Source organism: Lontra canadensis, unplaced genomic scaffold, assembly GCF_010015895.1.
Source record: "Lontra canadensis isolate GAN:19392208 unplaced genomic scaffold, GSC_riverotter_1.0 scaffold21, whole genome shotgun sequence".
Classification (NCBI taxonomy): Eukaryota; Metazoa; Chordata; class Mammalia; order Carnivora; family Mustelidae; genus Lontra; species Lontra canadensis.
Window position 1 is genome coordinate 15,242,288 of NW_022631015.1, and position 21,140 is coordinate 15,263,427.

Sequence of the window (21,140 nt, forward strand, 5' to 3'; positions counted from 1 at the left end):
CAGAACTCAGATCATTTGGAAATGAGTGAATGAATGAATGAATGAATGAATCTATACAATCTATACAAAAGTTTTCTCATGAAATTTCTAGGTAAGGTTTAGGAGTGTGACATCTAACATTTCCTATTATTGCTTTAATTTTTGTATTTTATGTTTATATTCTCTGAGTATATTTCATAGCGTTCTTAGTTGGATTTGAGAATTTTATATTTGTGTACCCCGGTATCAGTGGTATTTACACTAATCCAAATGCTTCTGGAGATATTGGAGTTCCTTCCACGGGAGGTTTCTGTATAATTAAAATCTGACCTGTGCGTCAAAGGAGAATTTCACTCAAAACTTCAAGGACTGAATTTTTATATATAGTTCTTTTTTTTTTAAATAAAGGAGTTGTACTTTTTTTTTAAAGATTTTATTTATTTAGATGACAGAGAGAAAGCACGACACAAGCAGGGGGAGCAGCGGGCAGAGGCAGAGGAGAGGGAGAAGCGGACTCCCCACTGAGCAGGGAGCCCGATGCAGGACTCGATCCCAGGATCCTGGCATCACGTCCTGAGCTGAAGGCAGACACTTCACCTCCTGAGCCACCCCGGCATCCCTAGCCTGTGGTTTTAAGGTGAAATCCTCCAAAGTCATTCTCAGTATTAAAATATCTACAAGAACTTTAGGTTTACTTGAGTTTGTTGGATTTGGGACAATTACTTTGCCCTTGGGAAGTTTTTGTCTGGTAAGTTGGGTCAACAATGTCTCAAAAGGAGAGTTCTTCAGTCAATACAACTGCTAAAGACATCTGTCCTGTAGAACATCAGCTTTCAGCCTTAGCACCTACATAGAGTTTCATCCCGCCCTTACCTCCAGTTCACAAAACAAGACCTATTACAGAAAGGGCTGTTTGAGCTTTCATCTGCTCACAAATTCTAGCTAGAGCCTCATAGGTTTTCTCAGGGCCTCTATGTCCTCCTCCCTCCCCAAGACAATGAAAAACACTCAAAGGCACACTTGAACAAAAAGGTGACAAGGGAACAGATCAAAAATGCTTGCTTGTGCGTGGCTTTTCCAACCTAGCAACTTCTCATTGTGTGCTTGGCCCTCTTTCTGTCCCATTTAAATCAGGGAAGCCAGTCCAATCACCGAGTAGCACTCAACTGTGAGATTACCATACCTACCCCCTTCCCCACATTGCAAATTGACTCTTTTAACCTTCCTTGGTCAAAAAGATCGTCCCCTGGCCTTACCTATGATACATCTGGTCTCTGGATAGCCTGAGGCTTTCCCCTGCAGGAAGGCAAAGCTGTTTATTATTACAGCAAGAATTGCTCCAGGAATAATCTCACTTGGGAATTTCCTTGCTAGGAATGATCTCTTAACACGGACTCAGCCTAGCATTCGCATTCCAAGGGATACATTCTCCACCACGTCCATATGATAGAGCCTGTGACTTGCACCACCCTCGGAGTTCTGGCAAAGTAGAAAGGAAAAAAAAAAACCAAAAACCCTAAAACCTCAAAGCAAAGATTAAATTTGCTTTAGGTGACCTGAGTCCCTTCTGAAGAGCAGGGAGCTGTAATTCAGCGGATGAGGCGTAGTGACTTCCCCTCATAGTTTAGCAATTCCCCCAAGTACCCAGAGGACACATGAATGTCATGATCACACGTTCCCTTCTCTTCTGAGTTCCTTTGAAGGATTGGTACCCAAAACATGTCTGTTCCTGCCAGATGCTGATTCTATGTAAAGGAATTTTTTTTTTTTTTTTTTTAGAAAGAGGGATAACTGCTTCTTCCCCCAGATAAACTAAGTTCTATAAATTTTTCTTTCTTTCTTTTTTTAAGCTTTTATCTATTTACTTAAGAGAGAGAGAGAGCTCACAGAGGGAGAGAGAGAAGCAGACCACTGCTGAGCAGGAAGCCCAATCCCAGGACCCTGGGATCATGATCTGAGCAGAAGGCAGACCCTTAAGCAACTCAGCCACCCAGGCGCCCCTAAATTTTTCTTAATTACCCTCCAGGGCTATGTGTTCACCACCCTTGGGGATAGAGGTATGTCACTGCCAGTCTGCAGAATAGAGCCCCAGAGACAATAAACCCTGGCCACATCACAAACACCACTAGAAAAGGGTGGCCCTCACTGCTTTGCACATCACTTAGGGGAGGTGGGTTTCAACAGCTTACTGTGTCTTTAGCCTAGAAGGTAAAGAGGGTGATCCCCTTCCCTCCTCGACTGGCTGAGTGAAGACCACAAAGAATACTGAAAGAACTGCACGGAGATTCAGAATAAATGGCTTCAGGACAACCGGCAGACACTAGAAAACCACTGGGCAAATACTGGTTAGAATTTGTAGCGTCTTCACCTCATAATTTGCTGCTAGGGAGGAGGGTGAGATGCAAAATCTAGGGAGGCACTTAGTGTCAGGGCCCTGGGGGCTGACCACACAGATAGGCTCCTTCCCCCTCTCTCTCCACATCCACTGCCATTCAGGATCCCCGCATTCGGTCCCCAGGGCTGCCGGAACACCATGCCACAAACTAGGCAGCCTCAGGCAACAGAAATGTATTCTCGCGAAGTTCTGGAAGCTGGAAGTCCAGGATCATGGTGTCAGCAGGGTTGGTTCCTTCTGTGCCACACTTCTCCCTAGCTTCTAGGGACCAGTGCAATGTGTCGGATTATTTGCTCTGCCTCTGTCTTCCCCTGATGTTCTCCCTCTGTCTCTGCCTCTTATAAGTTCACCAGCCATCTGGGATGAAACCCACCCTAATGACCTTGTCTTAACCTGATTACATCTGCAAAGACCTTATTCCACGCCCCCCCCCAAAAAAAAAACACATTCATAGGTTCTGGGGACTCCAACATGTCTTTTTGAGTGGGGTACACAACTCAACCCATAATAATCTTTTATGGATCAACAAGTCTAATCCTTGGGAAGGCACATTAGTGGCTTCTGACTGAGCAACAACCACCCCAAAACTTACTGGCTTAAACCTTTTTATTTGCTCACAGTTCTGCAGTCTGGGCTGGCTCAGCTGGGAAGTCCTTCTGTGGTCTTGCCAGTGGTCACTCGCATGGCTGCATTCAGCTAGTGGGTCAGATGGGAGCTGGAGTCAGCTGGGAAGGATGGGCTTCCATCTCTCCATTTAATCTCAGGGCCCTTCTTGCTTCACGTGACCTCTATATGTGGTCTCTCCAGCAGGGTAGTTGGACTTCTTAACATTGGCACAGGGCTCCAAAGAGGACAAAAGAGAAGCTGCCATACCTCCATAAGACTTAGATCTGGAGGTGGGAGGTGGGCATAGGAGCATTTCTGTAGCATTCTATGGGTTAAAGCAATTTCTGGGGCCAGCCCAAGTTCAAGGGGAAAGGAAAACTCAAGGGCATGAAGTTCTTTGGGGGCAGTGAGTTCTTTGGGGTCACCAGTAGAAGATTTATCATAGCCTAACAAAACATAGCTATAAATGCTTGCCCTTGCACATCCATAGAAGAGGAAAATGTGATGAGATCAACCCTTTCTCTTTTGATCAGTGAAGTTCACATAGTCTAAGAATTAAAATTTCAGCTGCCAGAGAGAGATCCTTAATGTCGTCCTCCTCCAGGAAAATATCATAACTAAAGGGTCAGGACCCAATTCCTATGTCTATAGGGTGAGGTGGGAGGCATGGTGGGGTGGGGGCGGTTCATACTCCACCAAGCAATTCTCCAACATCAGCATGGTGTCCTACAATTCAACTAAATTCTGACCTTGTCTACATGGAGATAGCATCAGATCCCATAGGTCAAGGGCACCGTCCTCAAAGGCTGCTCCACCCCCCACCCGGGCCACTTCAGACAACAGTCACAAGATCAGATTAACATCTGTGTGCTTCTGAGGGACAAGCTGTAGAGCAGAGTTTCCAACAACACCCCCCCTTGGATTGGAATAATTTGCTAGAGTAACTCACAGCACTCTGAGAAACATTTTACTTTACCAGGGTATCAGTTATTATAAAAGTTATCCTGAAAGGATATTGCTCTAAAAGTAGAGGTTTTTTTCATATGTTTTTCAAGTGGATGGGTGGTGGTCCAAAGAGTCATGGTGTTAGTTTTCATTGAGATGATGTAACAGTTTCATCTGAAATAAGCCAGGGATTACATCTTGTGCAACTAAACTTCTGATTAAAAATCTTAGCTATCCATTAAGCATATGCAGGAGGAGGGGAGCCTGGCCAACTCCATCAGTAGAAGATCTGACTTTTGATCTCAGGGTTGTGAGTTCAAGCCCCATGTTGGGTGTAGAGATTATTTTTTTAAAAAATGTAGGAGAATACACAGTTTTGTAAAATTTTGGAGGCATGCTTGAAACAGAATTTGAAGTTGACCATTCTCATCTACCTCAGGCATGGTTCTTATACCTGACACTACTGAAATTTGATGTCAGATAATTCTTTGTGGTGAGAGCTGTCCCGTGATTGCAGGTGTTCAGCCACATCCTTGGGCTCTACCTGCTACATTCCACCTTCCCAGCTGTGGCAACCACAGATGCCTCTAGACATTGTCATTATCATTGTCATTATCGGCAACGAAGCAAGATTGTTCCCTATAGAGAACCACTGATCTCTGGGTAAATGTTCCTCCATGTGCTCTTCTTGTCTTCTTGTTACCACTCTCTTCAAAGTTCTGAGTCTTCTAGAAAACATTCGTGGTGACCCTAGAATCCCCTCGATCCTATTTCTATTCTTTTCCAAGCATAAGGGAGGTGGCCAAGAAATGACAACTTATACCAGAATGGGCTAATTCATTTATTTTTTTCTGCATGTCCCAGATAACGCATGTGTGTTCATGACCCCAGATATAAATTGAATTCAATTCTGATAAAGAATGAGAAACTTGGGGCGCCTGGGTGGCTCAGTGGGTTAAGCCGCTGCCTTCAGCTCAGGTCATGATCTCAGGGTCCTGGGATCGAGCCCCGCATTCGGCTCTCTGCTCAGTGGGGAGCCTGCTTCCTCCTCTCTCTCTGCCTGCCTCTCTGCCTGCTTGTGATCTCTCTCTGTCAAATAAATGAATAAAATCTTTAAAAAAAAAAAAAGAATGAGAAACTTGAGTCTGTGCTACTCAGGGCTGTTTCATGCCTAACTACTTTATGCCTGATATTATAGTAGAATCTCTCTCTCTCTCTCTCTCTCTCTCTCACACACACACACACACATCCTACATGTCCAGAAGAACAGAGACTTAGATTTCTTGGAGATGAAATCTTATGGATTCTTAACAAATGGGATACTTCCAGTTTTTGAGAACAGGAAAAGGGGAAAAGATTTCCTGACTCAACAGAAGCAAAGACAAAAGCAGCTTATTAGGGAAATGGCCCAGAGGTCCATGAGCTGAGTAGAAAAATAAACAAACAAATAAAGAGTGGCGGCCATCTTGTTTTGCACATTCGGCGCCTAAACCAGGTTGAGCTCAGTGCTGAGATCCTCATTAACACGGGGGGACGGACATCACAGTCTCACTGAATGTCCACAGAACCAGACGCTATGACTTTTCAGCTGTTCTTCGTCTGAGTTTAGGGCTATTTTTCTTACTGTCTGTTGGACAAATGCAGCCCTGCAAAGTCAAGACGAACACAGGCAGAAAGTAAGCTCTTGATCTGCAAAGTCTAGAGAAGCTAATTATTTAGATACCCATAGGATTATGTGAGGAGTCAAGAGACCAGATTTGATTTGAGTTTGTCCCCTCTGGTACTAAAAGGAAAAACAAACAAACAAAAAAAAACCTCTGTTGCTTGGGGAACCCAGGATAGTTCACGGCTTGGTTTCCTACTGTGCTCTGCTTTCCAAAGAGGACCCTTTCCCTATTAAAATGATAATAAATCAAAAGCAGGATGGGGTGGGGCGATGAGAACACTGTTGCCATCCTCCCTCCTTCCTGCTTTCTCACTCCTTTTTGTCCTCCAAATTGTCATAACCTCAAAGGAATAAAAAGCAAATTAGTCATCAGCTGCACAATTGCTGTAAGAAAAGCTTAACTCTTCCTACTGGGGTCCCAGGCCACTTTCCTTGCTGGGGAAAGGCAAGAAGGCAGAAGGTATCCAGCCGATAGCGGACTTTAGAAATGAGACATGAAATGTCTCATTTAGAAATGACAAATGTCATTTAGAAATGACAAATCCCCTTTTGTCAGACTTTGGTGGACACCAGACAAGGCTTTCGAATGGGGAGAGACAGAGTGAACCGTGAGACAGGGCATTGAAGAAGACCAAGTGGATGGAATTAAACAGCCTCCCTCAGGTCATCCTGTTTCCTTACCTCCAGGTCCTTACACCTCTTGAAATGGTAACTAATTTACAAGAGACAGTTTCTGGCCCCTTGGAGCTCTCAGTAAAGGCATTATCTTGCCCTACTCTGGCTCATAGCTGAAGATGGTCTGGGAAATACATAGTAAAAATATAGTGGGGTCTCACTATCCATATTTCAAATTATTTTTTTTTAAGATTTTATTTATTTATTTGACAGAGAGAGATCACAAGTAGGCAGAGAGGCAGGCAGAGGGAGAGAGGGAAGCAGGCTCCCCGCTGAGCAGAGAACCCGATGTGGGGCTCGATCCCAAGACCCTCAGACCATGACCTGAGCCGAAGGCAGAGGCTTAATGCACTGAACCACCCAGGTGCCCCAATATTTCCAATTATTTTAAAAAATTTAAATCTTATGACAAGTGTTGATTAAGATATGGATCAACGGAAAGTTTCCCACATCGTTGGTAGAAGTGCCAGTAGACCAACCACTTTGAAAAAGAATTTCACATTATCCACCAATGTATAAATAAATACATCCAGCAGTATATAAATATATATTATCGTAGTAGCCCCCCTTTATCTGTAGGGGATACATCCCAAGACCCCTAATGGATGCCTGAAACCGTGGATAGGACTGAACCCCATGTATACTGTGTTCTGTCTTATGCAGACACACTGATGACAAAGTTTCATTGATAAATTAGGCACAGTAAGAGATTAACCACAGCCATAATAATATAGAACCATTGTAACAATATACCATAATAAAAGTTATGTGAATGTGGTCACTTTCTCAAAATTTCTTACAATACTGCACTCACCTTTCTTGTGACAAGGTGAAATGATAAATTGTCCACGTGCGGAGGTGAGGTGTAGTGAATGATGTAGGCATGTGACCTAGCTTCTAGGCTGCTACTGACCTTCAGATATCTCATCAGAAGAAAGATAACGGGCTTCCAATCCGCAGTTGACCTTGGATCACAGAAACCACAGAGAGCAAAAACATGGATGATGGGGGAACTCCTGTACCACAAATTCAGTTTAATTCAAGAACTCAAGTTTGGCCTCATATGCAAAACCCAAATTAATGTAATTCACCACCTTCACTGAAAGGAAGACTGAAAAATCATAAGTCATCTTACTAAAAGAAAAAGCATTTGATAAAAATCTATATCCATTCAAGATAAATTTTGCAGCACGAGGAAATAAAATTTTCTTAATCTGCTAAGGAATGTGTACATACATATATGAAGTATGATTTTTGAGGGTGATGTATTAAAGCTCCCCCTGAAATCAGAAACAGTACAAGAATATCCATGGTCCCTTTTTTTTTTTTTTAACATTTATCTGGAGTTCTTGTACCAGATCCCCCTTCAGGAATGCAGGATGCACTCCCCAGCTCCTGGGAGTGCTGTTGGCCGACAACCTTCTGCTGTCAGTTCCTTGTGGGATTGTATTGCTTGAAGAGAGACACCGCCCTCAAAATCACATCTCTTCCCAGGGAGTTCTGCATGCAATGACTGATCCAGGTGGAGGTATAAGAATTGTCTTCTTTGCCCCAAGTTTGGACACATCAGAAGGGTTATCACTGTTTTAGAACTTTCCAGAAGCATGGTGTGGCCTCTGCTGAGACTGCTTCACAGCTCAACTTCTCCATCTTGCTGCCTTTTCTTTCCAGAACCTTTTCCATGCCATTCTCCAGGTCAGAGTCTGTTTCCCTGGGAGCCCAGGTACCACTGGGTCACAGCCCATGCAGGAAGGAAGGAAGGAGGAAGGAGGTAAGGGAGGAAGGGAGGAGGGGAGATATGGTAGAAGGTTGGAAGCAGAAGGTTTTGGGTGCTGCAAATACTCTCTTTCTTGTCTGGGTATTACACAGATATTTACTTTACACTGGTTTATGTTGCATATTCCATTTTTGTGCAGTTTTTGGCATAAATGCCATTTTTTTTTTACCATGAATGACCATCGATTTGGCTCATCTTTCCTTTTCACTTAATCCCGGAAACTTCTTATATCTGATTGGCTCTGATTTGGGAGGCAGCTGTCTAGGGATGACCACACATTACAAAAACCACACTCTTTATGATTATTATTAGTTAGGACACACACACACAAAGCAAAAGAAAGGATGATTTCAGGCTATTTCTAAATTTTACCCACTTAGGATCATGTGAGGTTTAACTGAATAGTGTAGTAGAAGAAGCCTTTAACCTTTAGTGCCAGGAACCTGAGTTCGAATCCTGATAGAATGTTCATTCCTTCTCCTTAATGAGCCTCAATTTCCTCATCTATTAAATGGACACAATTGTATCTTTTTTCCCCTAAGATTTTATTTATTTATTTATTTATTTATTTAGAGCACCGACCGGTGCATGCATGAGAGCAGGGGGAGAGGAAGAATTTCAAACAGACTCCCTACTCAAAGCAGAGCCCCAGACACAGGCTCAGTCTCATGACCCTGAGATCATGACTGAGCTGAAATCAAGAGTCAGTCAGCCAGGCACCCCCACAATGATATCTTTATTAAAAGATAATTGAAGTTAAAGGGAGGGCATGTGTGTGTGTGTGGTGTGTGTGTGTGTGTGTGTGTACGTGTGTGTGTTCCCCTGAGTGTAGTTTCCGTGTGCAGGAAAAAGATCTTCAAATGACTGTACTGGTTTTACAATTAATATATAATCTGTTAGTTAACAAAATTATTTTTACATTTTAAATTCTTTAGGCTTTCAAATTCAAGTTTCTAATCATATTTTCCTATTTATAAGTTTAGCAAATTTTACCATAAAGAAGACTTTGAAAATATTTAGTCCTATTTATAAATTTAATTGAATTTCCTTAAACATGCCACATATTTAAACTTAGCATATTTGATTTAATATATTCAATTTCCTTTTAGGAAATTGACTGAACAAATAAAATCTTCTTATGTATTTAAATAACTCATAAATCTAATACGTTGAAATTATAAATATGTTGAACTTTATGTCCTTGTGAATATTCCAGCTCTGCATATAGACTTGATGAGATTGTAACTTAAAATAACAAATTATAGGGGAGAAACACATAATTTCCCCTGGACCCTGAGGGTTCTTAGCTGTGACCCTTGTAATAAAAGTTGGATTAACAAGAGAACAACAAACAGAAGTTGATTAACATGTATACTTCAAGTATACATGGGAGATATTGGGGGAAAATGAGCAACTCTCTGAGGTGAATTAAGAATTCAGGGGGCGCGTGGGTGACTCAGTGGGTTAAGGCCTCTGCCTTTCCGGCTCAGGTCATGATCCCAGGGTCCTGGGATCAAACCCTGCGTTGGGCTCTCTGCTCAGCGGGGAGCCTGCTTCCCTTCCTCTCTCTCTGCCTACTTGTGATCTCTCTCTGTCAAATAAATGAATAAAATCTTAAAAAAAAAAAAAGAATTCAGGCTTTGATACCATCTTAACTTGGAAAGGGGAGGGGAGATGCAGGCCTGTTAGTGGGGAGCTAATGATTTCAAGGAAAGATGAATGGGCCCTGAGAGACTAGGTAGGAATTCTGACATTTTGGGACGGAGTCTTTCTGGGTGTGGCATGGACTTCTAGTCTCCTCTCCTGTGACAAGTTAATCAAACTCCAGCAGAAGCACAGGGAGGAACTCAGGATGGTTGAATTCCTTTTGGAGGGTCTTTAGGCAAGTAAAGGGAGCTTGGAGAAAGCCTCTCCCTGCATTTGCGGTTTCAGGGGCCTAGAGCTCAAAATCATCGGTAAGCGAAAATGGCACACGTGGAATGGAATGTTCTAAACTCTCAGGGTCCTACGTTGGGGTAGCTCATTCTGCTACCCTTCCAAATCCAAATCAGGGCTTCAATTTCACATTTTAAATTGAGGCCACCAGGTTGACCCATTGCTCTAAAACATCAAATTCTCTAAACATAAATACTTAAAACACCAAGTGTCGTACAAATGCCTCTAAACAAAAATAATAGATGGGTTTGATACTCTTAAATATTCTGTATTTGATTCTAAATCCTTCTGGGGTAGAAAGGTGCTTGTCTAATAAGGAAACTGCATTTACTTCCCTACATTTCCACATCGTGTAGCACTTCCCTTCTCAGCTTGCTAAAATGTCCTAAGAACCAGAGTCAGCAGCGAAGATATGCACGGATCCTCGTTCGTACCCTGAGGGAACACACTCAACCCTGTATCTAGTTCCTGGGTAGGTCCTTTACCTCCCAGGGAAGATTAGAAGCCCGGGTTTTCCGAGGTAAGGACTCCATGTAGACGGCTAGTAAAATAGAGTGTTTCTAGGGGCAAAACGGAAAGGCATCCCAAAAATGAATTACTTAGTATCAAAAGATACTAAGAGAAGGGGCAGGATAGACAGGCAGAGAGACAGATACCAAGAATGAATGGGTGCCCAGTGGAAGGGCACAATGGACTGCCCCGTTTCTAGAGCTGGGCCAGGTTTCATATCCAGAATGCCCCGAAGTAAGGCGATGTCCCCACGAGGAAGGCTCTCGAGCACCGAGCAAGGCCATACAGTAGCGATGCCCTCCGCCTCATCCGAAGGGATCTAGAGTCATTTACTTGAGTAGCAGTACACTGGGAAAAGTGGGAAAAGATCTTTCGAGGTCATTTGGATGCAGGGTCCAAGCTGACCCTGATGCAAGCTCCATGAAAGCATCCTGTTAGAGTAGGGGAGGGTGGGGCGTGGCTTGGAGTCAGCGACATCACACATCAGTCCACCTGGAGGACACATAATCCGAACAGTGCAAACATTAGGGAATTGACTATGAGAATAAAATAAGAAACAAAGACAAAATAAGAATCTTGTGTTGTAGGACCGCCTGGGTGGCTCAGTTGGTTAGGCATGCCTTCAGCTCAGTCTTGATCCTGGGATCCTGGGATGAGGCCCCGCCTCCAGCTCCCTGCTCCGCGGGGAGTCTGCTTCTCCCTCTGCCCCTCCCCCACCACGCTTGCGCCCCAGCGCGCTCTCTCTTTCTGGGGGAAAAAAAAAAATTTTTTTTCAAAAAAAAATCTTGTGTTTTTTAAAAAAATAAAATGAAAGGTGAAAACTGAAAGTCTACATAATAATGATGTAGGTGTGGGAAGGTTGTTTAGCAAAGTTTGATACAGACGCCTTGCATTTGGGAGAAGGATAAAGATAGTTATTTCAGACTTGCAAACAATTATATTTAGGTGTACACGTCAGATTTTTTTACATGATAAAAATATTTTGATTTTAGCTTAATTATATATTTTTAAGAACTAAAGCTTTTATAGTTTTAGCAACTGATGCTTTTATATAGTCCCAAACTCAAAATGACATTAAAAAACGCATTCTCTTCTTTCCTTCCATCTCTTTCAATCCCCAGACTGTTTTATAGGTGGGCATTTTAATTAGTTTCTGGTTTAGTTCATTTTGTTTTAATGTAGCCTGATCTTTGTTCTATTTTAGTAAGAGAGTTAATCTGGTTAGAGCCATTGCCATTACTGATCTATACTGGGTTGTTAAGTACTGTCTTATTTTGTCTTTTTTGTTTGCTATCCTTTTTCTTGTTGTAAATATATCAAAATGTGAATATGTATTCTCACATTTGCCTCTTTATTTCTCAAAGATAGCATACTATGCAGATTGTTTTGCACCTGGCATCTTTTCATTTTATGTGTTAAAAAATTTCAAGAACAATCACCAAAGATTAGAGATGCAATCTGTAGCTTCCACACAAATAGCGAAAAAGTGGGAAGGGGCTGAGTCTAAGAAAATTTTTGACACAAAAATGAGAAAAAAAAGTTAAGAAGACACAGGGGCAGTAAGATTGTAAAAAAAACAAAAAGAAAAACTCATAAAATAAGAGTTAAAAAACAAACCCAACATAGAAGAGTAATTCTAATATATGTAAGTAACTTAAATATTTATTTTTTTAAAGATTTTATTTGTCAGAGAGAGAGAGAGAGCGCACGCACACAGAGAGCAGGCAGAGGGAGAAGCAGGATCCCCCCTGAGCAGGGAGCCCACTGAGGGGCTCGATCATGACCTGTGCTGGAGGCAGACGCTTAACTGAATGAGCCACCCAGGCACCCCGATTACATTTTTTTTTTGAAGAAAAAGATAATCAAGTTGAATAAAAACAAAACAAAACATAAACATAGCTATAGCCTACTTACTAGAAATAGCTCTAAAACAAAACTATACAAAAAGGTTGAAGTTAAAGAAATGATAAAAGATATACCAGTCCAATACTGAAAAAAGAAAAATGGATCTAAAAATATAAATATTAGATGAAATATTAGATGAAAAAAGAAAAATGGATCTAAAAATATAAATATTAGATGAAATAAAATATAAAGCAAAAGAAAAAAACAGTAATAGAAATGCAGAGGGATACTATATAATAATAACAACTAATTCAAACACACACACACATACACACACAAAAATTTGTGAATTTATGAAACTTAACAGAATATATAAAGTAATAACAGAATTGTGGTAAGAAATTGAAATTCCCCATCAGAGTAGGAAATTTTAAATTATTTACTAGAAAATAATTTTAAAAGATAAAATAAGTAAAGCCAGAAAAGATGTGAACCTTCTCTGTTTGTTAATAGAGAAGATGCTTTTTTTTCAAATACCTTGAGGTCATTGACAAATGATGACCAGATATAAGGTCAAAAAGGAAATTTCAACAAAATTCGAAGAAATCATACAAAACACCCCACATTTCTGTCACTACTGAGACCAACATAAAAAGATAAGCCATTTAAAAATTGGTACATCTGGGGTGGTGCCTGGGTGGCTCAGTGGGTTAAAGCCTCTGCTTTCGGCTCAGGTCATGATCCCAGGGTCCTGGGATTGAGCCCCACATCGGGCTCTCTGCTCAGCAGGGAGCCTGCTTCCTCCTCTCTCTGACTGTTTCTCTGCCTACTTGTAATCTCTGTCTGTCAAATAAATAAATAAAATCTTTAAAAAAAATTGGTACATCTGGAAATGAAAAAAGGCACCTCTGAATAACTTTATCTATTGAAGAGGAAACCATCATGGAAATTAGTAATATTTACAATTAACAACAGATTGGTAAAGGACAATTTTTAAAGGTAAAATCATGACTCATACAAATATAAAATGGATCCTGGTTAAAGGTTTTACTTAACTCATTAATTAATGAGGAATCTAGGAAGATCTTCAAAGGAGGATTTAAAGACACATGTACTGATAATTAGCATCTCTGAGATGAATTTATAAATGGACACAAAACAAGCTATAATCAATTGCATTCCAAGGGACAAAGCTCATTTGCATATCTATGGAGGCAAATCATTAGCAATTGCACTATTACCAGCTTTCAACTAAAAATAGCTTAAAAACAAAGAAAGGTAGGGATATCCCAGAAGGGTACCCTAGATGGGATACTTCATGTTCTCTGTTTAATCCTTTCTTGTTGTTTTTGATCAATTCAAAGTCTCTTTCAAGTTTTCTTGGCCAAAGAAAAATACACCCCAAATCAAAACTTAAAAAGTTATATCTGAAATAAAACAAATAGATAAAATTATAGGCTCCGGTATATTTTTCAAAATACAAGGAAGAACAAAAATGAGTTAACCATGATTCAACTTATATATGAATATATATATATATATATATATATATATATATATATGAAATGGGTGAGCAAGATTGTAAAGGGACAGCACAAGGGAGATTTTTGTGGTGATGTAATAGTTCTGTATCTTTTTCTTTTTTTTTAGTAGGCTCCCTGCCCAAAATGGAGCCTAAAACAGGGTTTGAACTCACAACCCTGAAATCATGACCTGAGCTGAGATCAAGAGTCGGATGCTTAACATACTGAGTCCCCCAGGTGCCCCCAGAACAGTTCTGTGTTTTGAGTATGGTGCTGGTGACAGGAATCCACATATGTGATAAAGTGACAGAGAACTACCCAAACAATATTAAATTCCAGATTTTGATATTACATAGTTACATGGAATGTAGTCATGGTTGTAAACTGGGCGAAGGGCATATGTGATCTCTCTGTATATTTTTGCAACATTCTTTGAATCTATGATTGTTATAAAATAAAACTTAACACACACATATAATAAATTAAGACACTTACTATGACCAATAATGAGAAGACCTGTGTATGCCTTCTGATACTAGGTAAGAGATTTAAGACATAACCTATGTAGAAATCTTGTCAAAAATATTTAACCTGAATCTGATGATGAGGCAACAATGAGACAAATCCTGAACATGGACATTCTATGAAAACTGGCTTATCCTCTTCCCAAAATTTAATGTCATGAAAGACAACAACAAAGACATAGGGACTCTTCTAAATCAATAGAGACTGAAGAAACATGATCAGCAACCCAATGCATAAACTTGGATCAGACCCTAAAGCAAACAAACAAACAAACAAACAAAAAACTGAAACAAACAAACAAAAAACTTGTGAAAGATATTTTGAGAGAATTGGGAAAATTTAATATAGAATGTATATTAGGTGGGATTATTAATTTAAAGGTTAACTTTCTTAAATGTGAAAAGGGTATTTTGGTTATGTAAGAGAAACATCTTATCCTTGGATTCTTGCATGCTGAAATACTTAGAATAAAGTATTATGATGCCTGCAATCTATTTTCAAATCGGTATTCATATTTGTGTATATATCTATATGCATGTGTTTATATCTCTATGTGTGTATGTGTCTATAAGTTTTCTAGGATTTTCATAACAAAATACTACAAACTGCGTGGCTTAAACAACAGAAATTTATTTCCTCATAGTCTGGAGGCTAGAAATCCAAGATCAAGGTTGTCAGTGTTAGTTCTGATAGGGAGGAAAATTTCTCCTCTACCCTTCTTGCTTCTTTGGCTGGTTTAATAATCAGGTTAACATTAGAGAAGTTAACAAGAGAAAACAAATTTAATTTCATACATATGGGAACCCCATATACTTGACAGGTTAGAGACAGAAAGATAAAATGAGGTGTAGATGCCATCCTGAGCTCAGGAATGGGATAGGAGCCTTGGGCTTCAAAGGGGAGGAGGGAAATTCACATGACCCCAGGAAGAGCAGATACTTGGTAATTAAATGTCTGCCCTGCCAAATAATATTCATCTCTGGTAAAAATCTTATTTTGGGAAAGACCCCCAATTTAAATTCTTCCAGGTACTTAAGGGAGGGAAAAAATTTCTCTTGAGCCTGTGGGCTCTTGATTGCCTTTAGCTGAAAATAATCCACATGTCAAAGTGGCACACTTTGGGGACATTTGTTTGGAAACCCTTCCGTTTCTTCTGAGGCCTCTCTTCCTGCCTTGGAGGTGGCTATCTTCTCCCTGTGTCTTCACATCATTTTCCCTCCATGCCTGTCCTTGTTGAGCATCCTCTTATGAAGACAACAGTATTACTGGATTGCAACCCACCCTACTGGCCTCATTTTAACTTGATGACTTTTTTAAAGATCCTATGCTTAAATAACACAACCACATTTTGAGGTGCCTGGGGTTAGGACTTCAGCATATGAATCTTGGACACAATTCAGTCCAGAACAATGTATGTCAGAGCTAAATAAAATAAAATCCCAAATGTTAACAAGTGATGAATCTAAAGGAAGCTTCTACAGGTGGTCCCCGTACTACCCTTCAACATGTCTCCAGGTTTGCAATTTTTCAAAATAAAGAATAAAATAAAACTAATCAAAGAAGAAGTATTTTAAAAAGAACTAAGTTTGTCACAGGGACTTTAACTCAAAAATATTCTTTGTCCCTCCCCTGAGGGAGAATGATCCTTTCTTGTCCATGGGTGACAAGCTTGGTCATGGGTATCGTGTTCCTATGAGGAGCTCTAGACAGACAAGGCGAGAAGTAAAGAAAGCCCATATGATATCGTCCACCTAAGAAGGGAGGTAAACCATGGGAAGTTCAAAACTGTCAAAAAAAGACGAGTTTATTAGGGAAGAGCAGGGGAATTACAATTCAAGACACATGAACTATAGCAAGCAACAGGGTCCAAGGAGGGTTTGCGGTGGGCCGTACGTATGAGTAGGGAATAGAAAGAGAAAAAAATTCAGTTGGAGTCTGATAAAATAAAAAACCAATGGAAACTGGCTTCAGAAATTTCTTGAGCAGACAAAACCAGTCCAGTCATGCAGGCAAAGCGCAATCCAGCTGGTTTCGTGAGATGAACCTGACCTAAGTCATTTCTTGTTCCTGCCTCCGGACACCATCTCCCGATCGTTTCAAGAAATTTCCAACACTGTCAGTTTTCTATAAAATTGGGCCTTTGTGGAAAATCAGTCTCTCAGTCCCCAAGTTTTGTTTTGCTGACAGCCCATGTGTGACACTTTCTATTTTCTCTCCTCTGGCTCCATTTCGGATTGAAACTCTTCCACACTACTGTAAATACTATAGGATACCATTTATCTGAAGGCCTATTGTCTGCGGATACATCTGTAGTATGACGACAAGCACGCCGGTTTTAGAACAGTGGTGGACTCTGAGAAAGAGGAAGACGGAGGGCAAGTGCAATGCACGGTGGAGGGTTTTTTTGTTTGTTTGTGTGTTTTTACTTCTTTTAAAAAAATAACTTTCTGATATAGAGATGGAAAAATGCTAAGATTTGTTAAAGCAAAATAAATAAGCCCAGATTTCCTCATGGGTCATGTGAAATGGCCACTTCCGTCTGTCAGTAGGAGTTGAGTAGCAACAATTTCATTTAGCTTATTAATAGTCCAGATGTCTTCCTGCAATGCTGAAATATTCGTAATGAAAAACAAAAGCAAAGCAATGATATCGAATGAATTTAAGCAAACAAATAAATACAATTTCAGTACCGTGGGAGTCTCCCTGTCCTTTCTGAAAGGTCATTTTATCTCCACAGAGCGTGGACACCATGGAAGGTGGGACGTTTGGAACGATGCCTGCCCCCCGATCCCCTGAGCAGGAGGATGAAGAGAGTCCGAGATCCTAAGCAAAACAGAGTAGGCAGTTTCTGAGTTTCTTCTGCATTTGGGAATCTTCACTGACCAAGGAATGGTGATCTGGGGCAAGAGAAATGTCAAGGAACCAAAAAGCACCTGTTGGGGTTCTGGCTTGAAGAACTAGTGTTCAGAGTCCACCAGTGGGTTCCAGGCAAAGAGACGGTGCTGACTAGTGTGATAAGGTGATACTCATGGTACCATCCAGGATAGAAGTGCAGTTGTCCTCCTTATTCGCAGATTCTGCATTTGCAAATTCAAAATTTACAAAACTTATTTGTAATCCCCAGATCAGTACTTGCCACACTACTTGGTCATTTGGGGACATGTACAGAGAGGTGAAAAATTTATATTGTGCAACTCGCAAGTTCCCTGCTGAGGCTGAACAAGGTGACGTTCTGGCCTCTTATTTCAGCTCTCATACTCTGCAAGTGTCTTTTTTGGAGCCTATGTAATGCCATATTTTTCAGGTCTGTGATTTAAAAAAAAATTATTATTATTATTTAATTTTTTTTTTTTTTGGTAATTTGGTTGTTGGAAACGGCCTCAAGCATAATGCCAAAGCACTATCAACTATCTGTAAGTGAAGGAGGCTGCAATGTGCCTTATGGAGCAAATACGTGTGTTCCAGAAGCTTTTTTCAGACACGAGTTAAAGTGCGGTCGGTTGTGAATTCAACGTCAACAACAGGAGTTTTTAAACAGAAACACAAATAAAGCAAGGGTATATATTGACTGGTTCTGGGGCATGTGGCTGGCTCTGTCAGTAGACCATGCGACTCCTGATCTCGGGGTCTTGAGTTCAAGCCCCACATTGGGCGTGGAGCCGACTTAAAATTAAAAAATAAAATACACTGATTGGTTCGTGAAAACGTTGTGGCCCGAAGTTTACGGGAACCTAACTCTGTATTTCCCCTGGGGACAGTAGTTCAGTATTTGGAAATTCAGGGTCCAAGGCGACTTTATGGAAGATAACTACCGTGAATAATGAGAATCAACTATCATCGGAAAGAACTGCTTTGAGCGACAGACCAGGTCCAACCTTTAAGTTTCAAATGCCAAGAAGTCCTAATTTGGAAGTGACGGTGCACGGTGCCCAGAGAGTTCTTGTGCAGGACTTGCAATAGATAAGATGCAGTTAGGGTAATACTTGGTTTCCTACCGCACGGGATCTAAATTTGGTGTAGCAGGAAAGGAGAAGGATTGTGTAGAGATGGGCATTCCTGGATAACATGCTCTTCTGGGCCAATACTTTAAGAATGCAAATGGTCCCAGGATAAACCTGGCTGTAAGAAACACCCCATGTGACCTTTTAATAAATGTATACTTAAGAGTCTGCCTTGGCTCGGGTCATGATCTCAGGTCATGATCTCAGGTCCTGGGATCAAGCCCTGTGTCAGGCTCCCTGCTCAGCAGGGAGTTTGCTTTTCCCTCTCTCCCTCCGTGCCACCCCCCACTCATACTCTTTCATTCTCTCAAATAGATAAATAAATGTTTAAACATGTATAATTTACAGAGGAAAGAAAAAAAAATAGTGGAATGGCATTTAAAAAAAAATATTCAGGGGCACCTGGGTGGCTCAGTGGGTTAAGCCTCTGCCTTTGGCTGAGGTCATGATCTCAGGGTCCTGGGATCGAGTCCTACATCGGGCTCCTTGCTTGACGGGGAGCCTGCTTCTCCCTGCTTATGTTCCCTCTCTTGCTGTCTCTCTCTCTATGTCAAATAAATAAATAAAATATCTAAAAAATAAATAAAAAATAAAAGATAACTGCATTCATTTGTTTTGATACATTCAAATAGGCTAACTAGAACAGTCAGCAGGCTCAAGGTTGGTCAAAAAGCTTTTTTTTTTTTTTTTAAAGCATTTTGAAGGAATAGAATAAATGACTTCCATTTCATTTTTTTTTCTTATTTCCTTTTTTTTCCCCCAAAGAAAATGTACTTAAATGTCACCTCTATTAGCTGCATGTTGGTAATCCAACATATCTTATAGCCAGATACTTCTCCTGAACTACTGATTGTAATTTGTTCTCTGTATATTTTTGATTCCCTCATTTCAAGCACACATCAAAGTTCTTGCTGTTTTCTTACCTAGGGAATTTTTATAGAACTGAAAGCAAAAACCCACCACTCCTCCTGCCTTTTATGAAAGCCTAAACACAAGGAGAAGATTGTGTTGCATGTCCTGGGGGGTGGGGAGTGGATGGGAGAGAAGGACAGCACTTTAGGGAGAATATGGGTGAGGTGGAGAAGGGGAGATATTTTTCTGAATGTAGGAAAGGAGCCTGTGTTTTCAGCAAACCTGTCTCTCCCTGTTTATCAGTCCCTGGGAGGTGTGGTACAGAGACCAAGGAGGAAACCCCAAGCCTAGGGCTCTCAAACTCAGCAAAATTCCTTTGCTACAAGTAGCAAAGAAGCATCCGAGTCACAGGGCCATAAGGGACTTTGGGACCCAAGACAGTGGGACCACCGGTGTGGCCAATGATGGATGGAGAGCCAGCTTCCACCCTTTGTCATCGTAAGACCTCCACACGTGGTACGGGAGAGGCCCAGGGACAACTGGAAATGAATCCCTGCCTTCATCTCAGCAAGATGGGGAGCTAGAGGGGTCCCTGGGTGGCTCATTGAGTTAAGCATCTGCTTTTGGCTCAGGTCATGATCCTGGAGTTCCGGGATCGAGCCCAGCACTGAGCTCCTCATCGGGCTCCCTGCTTAGCTGGGAGTCTCCTTCCTTCTCTCCCTCTGTTTCTCCCCTGGTTTGCACTGCTCTCTTTCTCACTCAAATAAATAAATAATTAAAAAAAAAAAAGACAGGGAGCTAGAAACTAAGTCCTAGTAATCCGAAAGAAAGTAAAGAACAGATTTCTGGCACATGGAGTTTGTGGCCTGAGATTCACAAGGCCCTCACACCCAAAGGAGAGACGGGGAGGCCTCCTACATGGGGCTGGAAAGGAAACAGAAAGGATCACCTGTGAGCATTTGGTTGTATTTATCTGAAAATATAACAATTTTGGCCTAAGTGTTATCAGATAGTTCAAGGTATCTGACTTTGTAAGAAAGTCAACTTCCGAGGTAGAAATTATTGCAAAATCAAGAAAAGCAAAGTCAAAGCAATGACAGATAACACTCTCTAAGCTGGAACCAGAATTTAGTTAAGTAGTGGAGAATCTACCTCCGCGAAAAATGTGCAAGAAAACATTTCCAATAAACTGGCTCCAGGTCATGTTAACACGTAAAGGAAAACTCTGCAGGAAATTTTAATTTGCAGATTATTTTCTGCCCTTCTACATGACGTCTGACACTGAAGATTTTAATAAAAAGAAATGAGATCACCGGGATGATGATTATATCAGACTAATTTTGGCTTGCTGTAATAATAACAACCTCTAGAACAATATGGCGATAGGTTTTAATCTACAGTGTTACCTTAAAGGCAAAATTGTATCCTGCAGGCAAATCCCCTTGTTTTGGCGTATCTAGTAGTCTAAATTCTGTCATGATGCCATTGGGTCGTCTAAGGAAAATTAAATTAAATAAGCACGCACACACGTGCACACAAATTTCTCTGCTCCCAAAGACAAGCAAATTAAATTTACATTTACTTTCTCTGTACAAAGTGAAGCATTATTCTCAGCATATATTATTAATCAGGGGTTGAGAACTTAAATGACTGTGTATGTGGCGGGAGCATTGAAGTCAATTCGTCGTGCATTAAAGACCACCTGCCCCGCCCATCTCTGGGGACAAGATTGATTACCTCTAGCAGATGGTGTTTTTCTGATGGGATGATGTTGATGGCTCGATTGGGACAGGTCTCCCAATTTCTAAATGTAAGCTAGTCATTCAGATTTTCAATGTAAAAATTCTCAATTTCTAAATGTTAGCAACTAATTCAAAGATGTTAAAATGTTCTCTGTTGGCCAAAC